This window comes from Anopheles moucheti, chromosome 2 (assembly GCF_943734755.1).
Source record: "Anopheles moucheti chromosome 2, idAnoMoucSN_F20_07, whole genome shotgun sequence".
Lineage (NCBI taxonomy): Eukaryota > Metazoa > Arthropoda > Insecta > Diptera > Culicidae > Anopheles > Anopheles moucheti.
Window position 1 is genome coordinate 41,548,947 of NC_069140.1, and position 15,651 is coordinate 41,564,597.

Consider the following 15,651-nt stretch of genomic DNA (forward strand, 5'->3'; position numbering starts at 1 on the left):
AGTTGGAGGCTTGCGGTAGCTGAGCCTTGAGGTTGCTGAGCCCAGGAATGGTTCAGAAACGGGTCACAGCGAAGCGGTAATAGTTGTGTGCGGTTGATTCAAATTACTTGTGCAAAGCGGCACGTGGAATGTAATCTGCTCAAGGCAGGTGAGGTTGATGGCTGGGAAAAAATGTTGTAGCTGAAACGAACGAAACGCCTGGGAGAGATTAAAAAGCAACCATTATGTGGCAAACAGGCACGCATTCCGGGTGCGTCCGGGCGAAAGTATTGCAATGTTTTTTAATGAGAATATCTCCATTTTCCTAGCGCACATTTACCCATTTACAGACATTGAATAGTGAATAGAACCCAATTCTCTTGTGCAGGCACTTTGGTATATTTAGTGAAGAATGTATGGCAAAATGGGGGTTTTAACGTTCGTGAACAATCGCTTCAACTATCATTCGTTATGTTGAATGGAACATTTCTTCTTATCGGCACAACAACCTTAAGCGGGCTAGGCCTCCCGTGTCTGGTTTAATTTGACTTAATTTACCAGTAGCTAGATAGACAGTCTTGCGGACCAGCCGTCGATTTACATACGGTTAAGGATGGAATATTAATTCTTCTTTTTCCAAAAATTACTACATAAATGCTGTTTTGCAGAGTGCAAGGAAAGCTTTGCTATTCTTCAATTGTACTACAGTTATCCGAGGTCAAGGTTATAATTACTTCATGATGTCTTCAAACATTAAATGTGACAATTCGGCAGGACCAGTTAAATTAATGTTGACACTCGTTAGCAACTATAACACTAGACAAGCAAATGTGTCTGGTACTGATATCAATATCCGCATAATTGATTGACCAAAAGTATGTTCTAAGTTTACATTTGAAGTCTTACAATAGCGTTATTATAGTTTTAATATCTTCCCCGTAAACATCTGGCAATTGTAAACTTACCGATACCGTTCAAAGCTGTAAATAAATATATTTTTCAATACGATTTGTTGTCCCATTACCACATTCTGGAAATCTCTTTTAGTAAATTAGTCAGCATGCACTTATTAATGTAAGGAAATCTGTAAATTATATCACTCAAAACAAACTTCATCACCTGCGGTAAAATCATATAGAAGCAAAGGTCAAATTAATTTTACTCTATGAAATTACTTCACATTTAAAATGCTGCACCCTTAAAATGACCGGATGGTCACTACAGTGTTAAGCTTTTTTAAATTTTCCACATTTTCCATCACATTTCAAACGAATTACTACACTGCATCCGATTGCTTCAAGCCACTTCTTTAAGCTGTCTGTATGCTAAGTTCCGTCACCCTATATACGCTTCAAGATATATTCAAAATCAGTAATAATCACATACTCACTCTCACTCGCCTCATAAACACGCTTGCCACGACATTTGCCTTTATGACAGGAGCCCGACGGAAACCGGTACGGAACAATGCAAAAGATTTTATTAGACTTAATTAAGCTCATGGTGTAATAAATGGACTTGTTTTTATCCTTCACGCCCAAGTGTTTCATCGTTCCATCTAGAGGTGCGCCTTCTACCTACGGCTCGCGTTCGACACTCAGCATAATCGTCTGGCAGAGGTTGAGTGAAATGGTTGCTACGCCTTTTTGCCCTCGGAAGTGCTCTCGAGAAGTCGCATTGTAATTCGCACGCAGCCAAAGATGTGTTTGTGTGTGTGTTTAGGTCTGTGTGCAAGGAAAGCTTTGCACGAAACAAACGGCACCTTCACCGGATGGGCAACGGCACCCTATGTGTTACGGTGAGCCGATGGACCATTAGACAATAACGAACGGTACAGCAAAGACATCAGCATCTTTGGTGTAATGCTTGTCTTCCACTTCATTACTAACGGGTAGACTTTCCGTTGTTTGGCCGCCGTCTGGAACGCGTGTTCATGTTCAAGAAGCTTAACTACATGCAACACACTACACCCGAAGCCGGGCAAGATATTAAAGGGGCCGCGAACGGGACACGCTTTGAAGTGACAATTATTCGCTGTAGCAGTGTTAAAATGGCATTTAAAACGCCCGTTTTGGCATCTTGTTCAACGAAAGATTGCAAAACAAAAGGATCTGCACGGATACGGGTGGTACGCAGTCTGCTTCAAGGTTCAGCATTAGAACACCTCTGCAAGATGGTTGTTTCCCGCCAAATGCATAAGGATAACAGCTACTTCGGCGCAGCTTCAAATAAGAGGGAAAAGTTTTCCCCATCGTCTTATAACGAAACACGCATCCAGCAAGCAAATGTTTAATTTTGTTATCATGTTTCGGTGTGTTGCTTTTGCACTTTACACTTCATCACCCGACAAACACGAAGCAACAAACAATTTCACAAGGCATGTTTTCAGCAACATTAGCAAAAGCTGCTAGCGGTGGTGTGAATGCAAAATGTCTTTAGAGTATTATTTTGTGTAGCCAAAGCTAAAAACTTACTCAAAATTACCAGCTGTCACATGGTACTCTCATCGGCTTTGTTCCAAACCATTAACCAGAATGATAAAGTGCAGCTTTTCTAGTTCGATTTCACCATATCACTGTAGTCTTGCATGTCCATGAACTTATGACTATGCAAAGGCAGAATTTTTTGGATGAAGCAAACGGTCAGGACGTTTATATAATTTAATTGATGACAAGTGTATTGGTGTCGACATCGGTCTTCACACGACACGACCGGTCCAATATCCCATCCGGACCATTCCCCCGAACGTAATCGTTCTTTACTCGATTTAATCCGACATGGGGTAGTTTTAGATGATCAGCATTTTTTCAATGACTTCCATCTGTTGGTGCTGTAGGACTTTTGCTTTCTGGCTGCTTTTTACTACTGCTTTGTTGATTCGTTGCTGCAGTAGTTTACGCTTCAATCTCTCCATAATGTGATGAAATGATGAATTAAAATTTAATTAAATTAATAACTACTGTATATGAATAATAGATGAATATGTTTTAAACAAGTTTTGAAAATTTAGAACCACATCTCTCTTATGGATTACTGAACTTACTTATATTTACAGTTGTTTCTAACTTTTCCACTAGTTATCAACTGTGCAGGACAAGACTACAATAATAATGTAATCTTTCTAGAGCAAATATATCTTTACGCTGTGTGAAATAATTGCAAGACTCTCAAAAACGATTATAATAATCAAAAAACAGGAAAAAAACAAAAAGAAACCTTCAATAATTTGCATGACCGATAGTGAACGTGAAAAACATAACTATCAGGAAAACAACAGAAAACCCATTCAACTAAATGTGTATCAAAAGCATTATAGCATTGAATGTTGTACAACTATAGCACAATATGTAATGAAAGCGTACTCTTGGTCGTCATTGCATACCGGCTAAAGGGAACAATCGCCCCGCTAGTTCTATCCACTTCATATGTCATTGGGAACAACAAAAATAACTTCTCGAAAATCACAATACGAGATGCATCTTCGTTATTTCTCTTCACTACTATTTGTATACAGAGTAGATAGCATTCAACCAGGCCGGTTTGTCAAGCACATGCACTTGACATGGTTCGCTAACTATTGCCAGAAAGATGTAACCGATTTTGCTTTCCACAGATACCATGAGCGCAGAATTCGTTCTCTTTTCGGCACTTGAACTCTGGAATGATAGTGGATAAGTGTACTTCGGTGGAACAAAAGTAGTTCAAAGATCTGTTGTTATTTGGTTCAGGTCACTGTCAATACTGTTACCGCGTGATGTAACTGTAAAAGAGAAATGTATTTAAATGGGTTCTATTTTTAAGTAGCTGATTTTGAAACCATAAACAGACAAGTCTTTGTGAAGGCAGAGCTATGTTTAACATTCGGCAAAGAGGTTGAAAATCGATTATAATATTGTTTCTATAGATGAAAATTTTATGTAAACTGAATCTATTTCAAGAATAAACCCAGGAAAACTATGAAACTTTCGATAGATGCGCCATAAAAACAATTAGCTGAAGTATGCTTATTTTGCATTACAAAGAAGCGGAACAAAACGGATTACACGGGCAATCTACAAAAATGCAGCAAAAGCAAGTGCCACTGCACATTTGCACAAACCTTTCTTGCCGAAGCCGAAACTCGCTGGAGCGTGGTGATCAAAATTACACCATCCGGGGCAGAATTTACATCCGGCGTGTGCAAAATCCGCACGTACACTTGCATCCAGCGCCGGACACACGAATTTGCAGCGGCGAGCTAATTACGCGATGCGATGCAGAAATCAGTTCCTCCATAATTCACCAACGCCCGGAAGGCTCATGCTACATTACCTCCGATAAGGAAAATGGATGAATGAGCTGCCCGTTCCAGGCCGCCCGTCGAGCCACACAATTTTTCCACCAATTTCCATCCCTCGCTGCCGGGCCGAATGTGTTCGCGTTCCTGACATGACCAAGTGTGCTGCAATTATCAAGGTCGTACCAACCGGCTTACAGCGTGTGTGGCCGAGCGCGCTTCGACTCGACGATCGTGGCAAGGGTAATGTAGTGCTCGGGTTTTGCTAAATTATAGATGTCGAGTACCGATTGGAATGCAAACATTTTAATCAAATATGAAATATATGACGGGCTTTTGGTGCTTTTCCTGCACGTTTGTGGAACAGTTCAGTGTCAAACTCGGGAGGGATGCGGGCCGGTTCCTGTTGTGTGAAGCTTACTGAGGTAATCGCTTCCCGACAGGTTGGCTCACGAGTGAAATTAATATGCTCGTGCTACCGGATGGGGCACGTTGCTGTTTGCAAGCGTCTGGTAGGTAATGTGTCTATTTCTAGACACGTACACTGTGCTGTATCAAACAAATTCATTGTCTCATTAATGGTGATGCAAGCAACACATAATTGAGACAATGTACGTATGGCGTTGCTATTTAGTGTTGAACAGAACGCTTGAATATTTGAAAATAAACAGCTTGCGTTTAGCGTAAAGCACTTGCCGCATTCTGTATTGAGCATCTAATATTTCTACAGATATATCGAATATCGATAGGAATACATCGAGAACTCGAATCAATTGAAGGGGAGATACGAATTTAAAAACGTTCATGCAGCTTCTTGCATTTCCAGATCTCAGAAATATCGTGCGTACTACCATGCTAAATCATCCCCATGCCAAAATGACTATTGTGCAACGGTCCATTTCATTCTTTCTCAAACCACTGTTTTGAAATTTGTTGCATAACCCCGAATTTCTTGAATACATATGAACCGAATGATTTAAAATAGTCATCATTAGTGTTTTATAAGGTTTAATACAACTTCTCAAGAGCTAAATTCCTTTCAATTAATTAACTTGTGATAAAAACCAAACCCGAACTGCTGTCGAACTGCTTAATTATCTTTAAACATATTACATTAAGCTTCTTACGAGCTTCCTACTGAATCCTACATTTGTGTCTCAGCGATTCTCAATTTGATTAATTAATTTTCCTATTTTACTACTACGGTCAGACAGCGTCAGAAGCGTCTAGCTATTTGTATTCCAGTTTATAACTCATTGTGTGAAAAGTAGTACACGACGATCAACGCAATACGTACGATAGCAACTTTCCTTTCTGAATACTTTCCATATTTCTCTTGCAAAGATGTGCAGACCGCTTTAAACAGTGGATATGTACTTGAAGTTTCGAGACACATTGCCCCAAAACATGCTAAACTAACTATTCTTCACCGCAGAGCAGCGATGCTTTCGCCCTTAACGCCACGTTGCTCACTCGCATCACTTTACTGCTTGGTGGCTAATCTACTTGGTGGAAAGAAAAATGAATGATCGAACTTACTATCATGCCTGTTTCGATATTAATTGGATGTGGGAATACATTTTATGAATTATAAATTACATTTTCCCTATACCACCCAGTGCAACCAGTTTTCCCTCGCTTATAGGTTGAGCTTCATATATTTCGCACTCTTTTTCTCTCGCGCTCACTCTCTTCTTTCACTCATTTTGTTATCGGGCATGTGATCCGGTCACTCGGAATGGACTCATCCATCTCATCGGGTGCACGTATCTTTTGGGTACACCGGCAACCGGCGATGCTGCTGGGACCTGTATCGGGTTTTCCCGGTGCTTCCCGGTATCTTCACCGGCTTTGCCCATTACCGTCGCTTTCCGGGAAATCGCAACAGCAACGAAAACCCGCAGTGCCCGTCGAACATGCCCGGGTGGTTGTTCTTCGGATGATGAAAGAAAACAAGCCAGCCCAACAAGATGGCACGGCGGGAATAGGAAGTTAGATCAATCTCAAAAAGACGGTCGAACGGTCGCCGGCAGCACATAATGCTCATAATGAAATGTTCACTTTCTACCTGATTTATTTATACCATTCTGATTTGTTTCTTTTCTCTGCCAAGTTTCCAATACACCTGGAGCCGATGGTAAGGGGTTTGATTAGGGCGCTAGTGGGAAATAACATTAATCTACTTATCGATATTTCCCATGCTTTGAATTATTTCATTTACGAACCAATGAGAATCGGAGAACCTTTCGCTCCCCATACCAAAATACTTTAGCAGATAGTGGAGAAATCTGGTGTGTTGCGGCCTAAATAATATTCGTTACATTTTTCTTACTACTAAACACGTTCTTCCATTTCCATTACGAGCAGCTCTTAAAAATAAACGCGTTTTCATTATGACACTGTCAGATGAATTTTCAAAAACTACCTCAAGGGAATCGCAACGAGTAAGCCAAAAACTCGTTTACATACGACATTCCACCGTGCTCTGTGCTGGCTTCACAAAGCTAAAGAAGCTCCAAAGGTAACCCTCGAAAAACACGAGCAAAAAATGTGCATAATTTGTCATCCACCAACTGGGTACGGGTCAAAAGAAGGAAAACCTTTTGTACCAATGGTCACACGCTCGATGCAGAAAAAGTAGAAATGAAACACCGAGCAGGATATGATTAAAAAGATATGACCCATCATGCATATCAAATACTTTTTCGTGGAAAAGTTTAGGTTGGCAAGTGGCTGTTTCAACTCAATGCAGGAATAAAACAAAAAAAGCCAATATACAACGGAGCTACCTGTGAAAACGACCCGGGTGACGCATCAACCAGGACGTGACATCAAAATTAATGCCATTGAGGTATTTGTCTTAGAAAATGTGAAACACACTTCACCTATTTGGTGATGCAACATTTCATATTTTATTTTCCGTTTGTCCTCGGTGTCGTATTCTGATATCAGCAATTGTCATTAAAATTATTTATAATGTGATTTAATGTTGCTAATAGTGACGCCATTAACGTTGCTAAATGGCTTTACCTGTATCTCACTTTCGTTACCGAATCAATCATTTGCAATATGCAATTAATAGCCACCATTCACGGTGCATTCATCTCCTGGGAAAGGTTTCAAATATTTACAATAATTATTACAGCAAGGAAATCTCGTTACTCGCTCTTTGAACCAGACAGAACAGAAAAATAACATGGCTCTGAACGATTGTATTTAGGTTTTCGATCCGTTAATTTACACGGTTTCTATTCCCACAAGATTACGGCCCGATAACGATCGGCCCCATAATGGTATGCACATTCATTATGATGAATTGCAAACGACAAACATCGTTGTAACACACACTCACACACCCACATGTGTCTGTGAGGTTTTCCTTTTGTGTTACCATGCGGACCATACGTAGAACGGCACAGCCACAATTAAACTAAATTGCTTTCGTGAGCAACCAATCAATTTCCAGCACAGAATAGAATCCACGAATCTGTCGGATTAACTATCGCAATTTAGAGATAGTGAATGATGGGACTAGCGCTCAAATGGTGGGAAGTGGCTGAGAGCAGACTAGGGGCTGATGGGCAACATATTCTTGCCCTCAAGCGAGCAAAGCCAGCCCACGACGACAGGTGGTATGCGATAAATCCTGCTTTTGTCAACGACGTAAACGTTTGTTTACGCTTGTTTCGCACCTTTCGAAGCGCTTGTGGTGGTTTGTTGGTGGAATTTCGGTCTGCTGATGTGTATTGGAAGAGTTACGAGCGACAAAACGCACCGAACGCACCGAGGGTAATCGGTGTTGAAATGTTACAAATACATACACACAACCACACTCGGAAGAACTCGATCGTTGTCATGCTGTCAGTGAATGCTAATCGCATAATAGAAAGCAGTGCTCATTTGCCAGGATGCTTGGTATACTTCAAATGAGTAACTTAAATTAGCATCCAGCGATTTACGGTGCTCCTGGAGAAGGATGTTGGTGGGTAGAATGTGATCGTATAGAAACCCATACAAACTAACAATGGTGGACTTAGGCATGCTGACTAGGATGAAATATGCTATTAATATTTGTTATTTATTGTTAAATTCAATGTACTTCATATAGTCCCTTTGCAATGCGTTTGTGTTTAACGATTACAAACTGTGTTAAATTGGCGGCACATGACTAAAAACAAATCAAAGGAACAGAAACGAATACGACACCAAATTACGTCAAGTTATGATCTAGCAGGAAGCTAAGTCACGATCTCGCCAAGTCGTACAAGTCGAGTATAATATGACTTGAAAGTATCTGCTCAATACCATTTTCGTCGGTAAATGTTCGTAATAAGTCATCTAAACCAAGGTCCGAAGATTTTCTTTACAGTACTTGACAAAACTATATCGCCCTTTTTTATAGGAGAATTCAAGATTCAATAAAAAGTAGGGATGAATGAAAATAATAGTTGTAAAAGTTATAAAGTGAGTATAAAGGTAGTAGGCGGTCATCTAGGGCCTCCCCGTGGGGGGAGGGACCCAAAAAATTGTGCATTGTGCAATTTTTGAAAATTTAACAACAGAGTTAATTAACATATTTATAATTATGAATTAATTTATATATATAATATCCTTGGGGCGGCCCGGTGACATGATGGTAGCGGAGCCGGTCTTCACACGAACGGACCGGACCAAAATTATATCCGGACCAATCCCCCGTAGCAAGGACTGACTATCCGGCTACGTGGTAAAATAAGTCGATACGGCCACGTCGTTCTGAAGAAACAAAAAAAATGCAAGTTTATTGCATGCAAGTGTATTGCATGCAAGTTTGTTGTACGCAAGGTTGCTCAACATTGCATACGAAGTTGCGCGCCACCTTGTGCGCCATCTTGCGCGCCATCTTGCTCAGCTGGTACTAGGTGTTACATCTTCCGTGGATGCTCTCCTGGTATCGGCAATCTGAAAACAGGTGGTTTGTATGGAAAGTTATTGTTGAAACATTGCATACCTTCCGGTGGTTTTCAGGCAAAATTGCTGTACAAGGTGCTACCTCTTCCGTGGATGCTCTCTTGGTACTATTCATTCGGAAATTCTGGTGCAATTTCGTTTATTATTTCAAGCCACAGAGTCGAATATTCTTCTCTGTATTTAATTGATCTAACTGTCAAATCATTACAAAATCATTATCAAATCATTGTCTGTCAAATCATTACATTGTTTTACAAGCCAGCTCGTTATCCAGCTTCTCATGCAAAATCGAAAGCATCAGCCGACTCTGTTTTCCCCAATTACATGTCCTCATTCTTCTCATTCGTTCTTCTTCTCATTCAATAAGTTCGTTTATTACCCACAACTTTCAAAAAATATAATTTTAAACACAAGCTACACCGATTTTTTATTTGTGTTTGTAATCAATGACAGCCAAAATTGAGCTATTTCATACACGTAATGTATAATTTTACATTATTTGAAACATGAAAGTTAAGAGACTTATTAATTTGTTTGTTATACATTTACACTTTTCCACACCACTGGTCGCGTTGTAACAAGTTCAAGTTGGTTTTGAAGTATGCAAAACGAGAGCTTCTGTTCTAATTTGGTATCACTTCCGACCTCAAACAACCTGCCAGCACAAAGAACCATCACAGAAGAAGGAGCATTAGCCGGAAAAATATCACTCCCAATTCGTCATTCGGGTTTTGATCCACATGAGGTCACTAATTAGAGCCACCCCGTACACAATGGGCCAAAAAGAGAGAGAAAAAGAGAGGGCCAAAAAGAGAGAGAAAAAGAGAGAGCGAGAGAGTAAGAGAGAGAGAGAGAGAGAGAAAGAGACTAAAGCACACAGATATCATGCACAAGTGCTTTCAGCTACAAAAGCTGCCAAATTGCTTTTCCAAAATGCACCGAACCAATTGCAGGACAAAGGAAGGAGCGAAAAGAAAAACAACTAAATCGAATTAAGTCAAACACAAAGCCGCACCCATCTGCGCACCATCCAAGCGTTTCGGTCGCTCTCGGTATAATTTAAATAATCGTATCCAAAAGTAAATAGAGCTGTTCCTGCACAAGAAATTCAATCCCTATGCATCAGTCAGTGCGGGACAGTTGGAAACATTGGTACAGTCAGGATTGCAATAAAAATAAAAAAAGACCACCGGGCCTCCACCCTTATTTCGTCCGAAATGCTTTCGCAGTCATCCTTTCGGGCCAGGATAATCACCGGAAGCACTAATAGGACACGTTCGTTGTCATTGCTCGATTCTTTCCTGTCCACCTACAAACCGAGGTTTTGTCGTTTTTCGCATATCTTTCTGATAGAAGTTGCTTCCTGTGTTTAGTGTCGCACGTCCATGGTGGCCGTTTGGTTGGCATTAGTTGCTTAATTCAATGGCGAAATTAAATCTAACGACCAAACCACGATGGATGAGATGACAAATGCGGCGACTTGCAAAATACGAAAAATGGGCCAAAATTCTTTCAAATGTCAAAATGTTAAAAAACCCATTCAGTTTTATACGTTTGTTCCACAATCTCTTGTGGAGTTTAAGAAACATAAACGAATTAGGTGAAGGGCTTTAGAGACATCGTATAAATATCCGATTAATTATTTTTTTCGACATTTTACATTCATGAAGTCTTCAAGTTCAAGAAACCTATGATAGTTGTTAAAATAACTAAAGCGATATAGTAAGATATTCTACTCTTCCTCACCAGCAATACGCTTCTGGACAACTGTGTATCATGCCAGCGCTGGTCGGTTTTTACTATGAACGGATTTTCTATGCAAAAAAGGTGGTTATTATATTTGCAGCACTAACGTTACGCTGCCAACATTCATCTGTGGCTAGTTTGGCAAAAGTCCCATGTGCTTCGTTCGGTGTGCAAATATGCTCGAAAAACCATTCGTGGAAGAACTTCCTTAGCAGCACATCCTACGACGATACCGGACGTGTTTGATCCAAGGCCCAAGAAGCATGTACCTTTCTGAATTCCGGTAGAAATGGTTTACAAATTAATATCAAAGACATAAAAATTATAGATAATGAGCCGGATTAAGGTACTTTTGATATAGTAGTATTTTGATGTTTAAATATGCTATATTAGACATTTATTTAACATAATTGTTTTAATTATTGATAATTTCTAAAAGCATTGTAACTTACACGCGTTACCAAAATTAAGCCACATTAAATAATTTTTTAAGATAAAATTATGTTGATAGCGATCAAAGCATAAAATTATCATGCTAATAACTGCTAATCGTAATAATATTCTGGCAATATTTCCATTTAGTTTAAGACAAAATAACATAATCAATACTGCAGTGTAATTAATTTCAACCAAAGAATCATTTTAAAAATATGAAGCATGGATGCTTTATTTTGCCTGTACCTGTATCTATAAATACTCAAAAATGTAAACACGAATTGTAAAGGAAGGAAAGGGTAATATTTTAAACCATTATCACTATCGGAAAACCACTTTATTATGAAGATGCTATCGATGCCGCTTAAAAAAGTCAGGTCTGTAGCTATATTTGATGCCATTAAGCTATCGTTTGCAAGAGCTTTGGTTAATTACATCGTGCAAATGGGTACACCAATGGCGACAACAATTTCACATTCACATTTTATTTTCGTTTATTATTTCGTTTGGTTTGTTGGTTGTTACAACTTTATTTTTTATTCTAAATACTTATTTGCTTTACAAAGTTTAATCTAAAAGTTGTGTTTTATTCTCCACAAATACTCGATAACGACCCAATGTAGGATAAAAGGGTTGCTGAAAGTCGTAAGTACTAATTATTATTAATGATACCGTACAACACATGGACACGTTTGAGATTAAAACACTGAGCTCATGGTAAACCTTTCCCAAAATACTGTTTGTCTATTAATGGCCACGATCGAAGCGTACACAATGTTCCGGTACCGCTTTGCCTTGCTTTGGCTGCAAGGCATTCAAGAATATTTCGCCCATCCTTCATCCCACCCAGTAAACTATCGGTAAGACAACGTGGTCGACCGAGACCTTTGCCACGGACAATCGGGGTTGATATGAAGTAAACTTCGCCACAATTTGGCCCAGCACCACCGTCCGACCATGTAATCCCGTGCTGCGATTCTTCCTTAGCGTGTGACAAAATGATGAATTTATGCATCAGCTTGTGGCCACCGTATTATTACTATTACTATCCCTATAAAACCCCATCCCAAATGGGAGCAGGACAGGCCACGGTAAAACAGTGACGCTCCGAGGATGGCTTCATGGAAAAGGCGGATGAATAAATTTGTCCCAATCAGGACGTCCGGTGCAAAAAGGGATTATGGGCTAGAATGGTGGCTTGCGGTTTCTAATTTTCCACACTTTTCACACAATTTTACAGTCTGTCCCGTGATCGAACCGAGTTCGAAGATCACCATCAGCGCAAGCATGTATGATGGAAATTCAATAGCCCATCGTAAGCTTCTTAGCAAACAGTGGTGTTAAGGGGCGAGCACGATAGCATTAAGCATCCGTGCAATGTGTTGTTTGCAATGGATTTAGCATCGTTGATGGTCTGTAAAGATGCATGATATAAAAAAGGAAATTATATCGTAACTATTTTTTAAATTATTTCCCTTTCCACATGTTTCTCCGATTACTGGATATTAAGTAGTGTTCAAAGGGTTTTTCCGATACAAAGCTTTCGATAAACCACGTCTGAAGCAGCATGTACCACGTAGAATAAAGAACTTTAGTTTTCCAGAAATGAAGTTAAGCTTAAAGTTACAACTACGGAGTTCTCAAAGTTGGAGTTGGAGAACTCTTTTCTAGTTCTAAGAATTTCTAGTGCCATTCTAAGCCATACGGAATAGCTATTTAAAAAAATACTACATAAAAGATAATGATCAAGTTTACTGCTGCAGTCGGTATCCTCCATTCGGGTAACCGGGGGTAAGTAATTGCTGGGTGCCATGTCCTCTTTCTACGTGAGCATAAATTCAATCACCTAGTTTTTATACTCCGTATGTACTAACGTCTTATGTAGTATTTATTATGTTTCGTCTAAAAATGGCATGCTTACATTATCTTCAACCTCATGATTCTAAAAGGCATTTACCTGAACAAAGTTAACTTGGCTTTAAAAAACTCAAAGCAGATCAGTCACTACTAACATTATCTGAGTATTATCCCACATTTTGCTGGGCAAACCAAACTTGAAGGTATATAAAGCTGCTAAATTATTTAATAAACCATATAATAAAGCTCTGCCAACCAATCAAACCCTTCTAATGAAATGTTCAATCAGAATTCACCATAAGAAGTTTGCAAACTTGCCGTGCACCGTATCCCGCCCGGCATCAGCGATGGAATGCACAAGATAAGCAACACTCTGTCACGCCGGAAGTAGGACGCGGTAATTCGATTAAATGAGCTATCTAACCGTAAACTGATAGATATCTGCATGTCTCCTAGTTCTTGCGCCAAGCGCATCTTCCTACCAGGAAGGTGCGTACCACTAATGTGTAGATGTGCAGCGTAGCGAACGGAAACACTATCCAAACGCTTTGTGGTTCCGTTTTTCACTGACATATCATCGCCAATAATTGAACGCTGATAAGATAACTAAATTGAACCGTCACAGCTAACAAGCGGTATATTAGATTTATTATTATGCTCATCAGTCGCACAGACTGGCCGTGTTACCGTCGGTTTGGCATTGGTGCACCATGACATAGATCGCACTAACGGGTTTATCGTTGAGTAGCGAATTTCGAACAGCAACTAGCCTTCCTTTGCGGTTTGCGGCACAAGCGCATTCATAGGTGTTCTTCCTGCTGTTGTTATGGTTTTATTTTTGGTAGGAATCGGAACAGGAATCAGTCAAGACACATATGAAAAGCATAATGGACATGAAAAGATTTATGAATTTAGCATAAATTCGATAAGTAGCATGGCACTAATTCCGTCAGTGGTCCAAGTTAGATTAGATTCTTATTGTTACTTCAATATCAAATTGTAAATTAATTAGAAAACAACCAAATGCTTCGGTACCTAAATCGGTATCAAATGCTTCGGTACCTAAATCGGTATCAAATGCTTCGTATGGCTCTATACGCAACAGCGAATGGCGACAGAAGAAAAACTTTCAAATGATTTCTTTTATTTCCTCCCCGTGGTGGTGCATCCACAGGTATGTACCCGAGTGCAATAGTCAAAAGTGCATGCGAAAGCGAAACATTCCGTTGCGCAGGCAAACAAAGGATGAACTGTAAAATTCAATTGAAAAGCCAAGAATGGAATAAAACTCCCACAACTAGGTTATCGAGAACAAGTGGCATTGGAAATGAAGCAACACAAAACAACAACAAACGGACACAGGAAGAAGAGACGAAAGCACCCAAAACTGTCATCCTTCGGTGCGGCTGCATCCGATTGGCTTATTTAAACTTTCATTTCCACCCGAATGGCATGCAATAAGCTGCTTTAAGGATTGGGTACGGTCTCGTGCACGGAACTAAGTGCTCGAATCTCGGTACCATCTCAGATGGTTTCCACTGATACTGCTCTCACGCAAGAAAGCATATAAAAAAGCGCATGTGTATGTAGGCCAGCTAAGGGTACGGTTAAGGAAAGGTGAGTGTGCATTATGAATACCAAAGGTATATTTTTGGGGAAAACCTTCAACCTAAGAAATTTAAATCTATCTATTGAATTAATGATTCATTGTGGCATGATGGTAGCGGAGTCGGTCTTCACATAAACGGACGGGACCAAAATCCCATCCGGACCAATCCCCAGTGGAGGATCAATCCTTTTGGAGGCCCAGGGCGGAATTTTTAAAGGGGGGCCCATAATTTTGCTACGGCATTATCGGTGTTAGGGAGATGTACTTCAAACATGATTTAACAACACCAGCAAAATCTCGGAAAGAAAGCTCCCTTGCGTACATCTCAGAGTTCTGTTGCATAGCCCTGTAAACGGGCCTAGTAAGCTAGTCTATATATAAACGTTTGTATGCGCTAAGGAGAACCATAACGCCACTACTTGGATCACATCTTCTACGATTTACGTACATTTACGATTCCTGATTAGTCCAGCGCCTGCTACGATTTTTCGCCTAAGGTACAGTTTTCAATCGGTTTACTTTACGAAAACAATCAGATAAATTTCTAAGAAACCTGTTTCGCTCATGTTGAAGATTTAGGCGATGAACAACACAATTGTTTTCAGATTTGCGAAATCAGGAATGCATGCTTTTCAAGAGGTGACACCTGCAGTGTGGAATAAATTTGCCTATCACTATTGCTATTGCATACTATCAAACCCGTGAGAGCGATCGCTAGTGTAAGGAAGATGGATGAAACGGAAAGCATCCTTCATCTCGCTCAAACTTCCGGTCGGCTGGTACGAAATTCCATACAAAC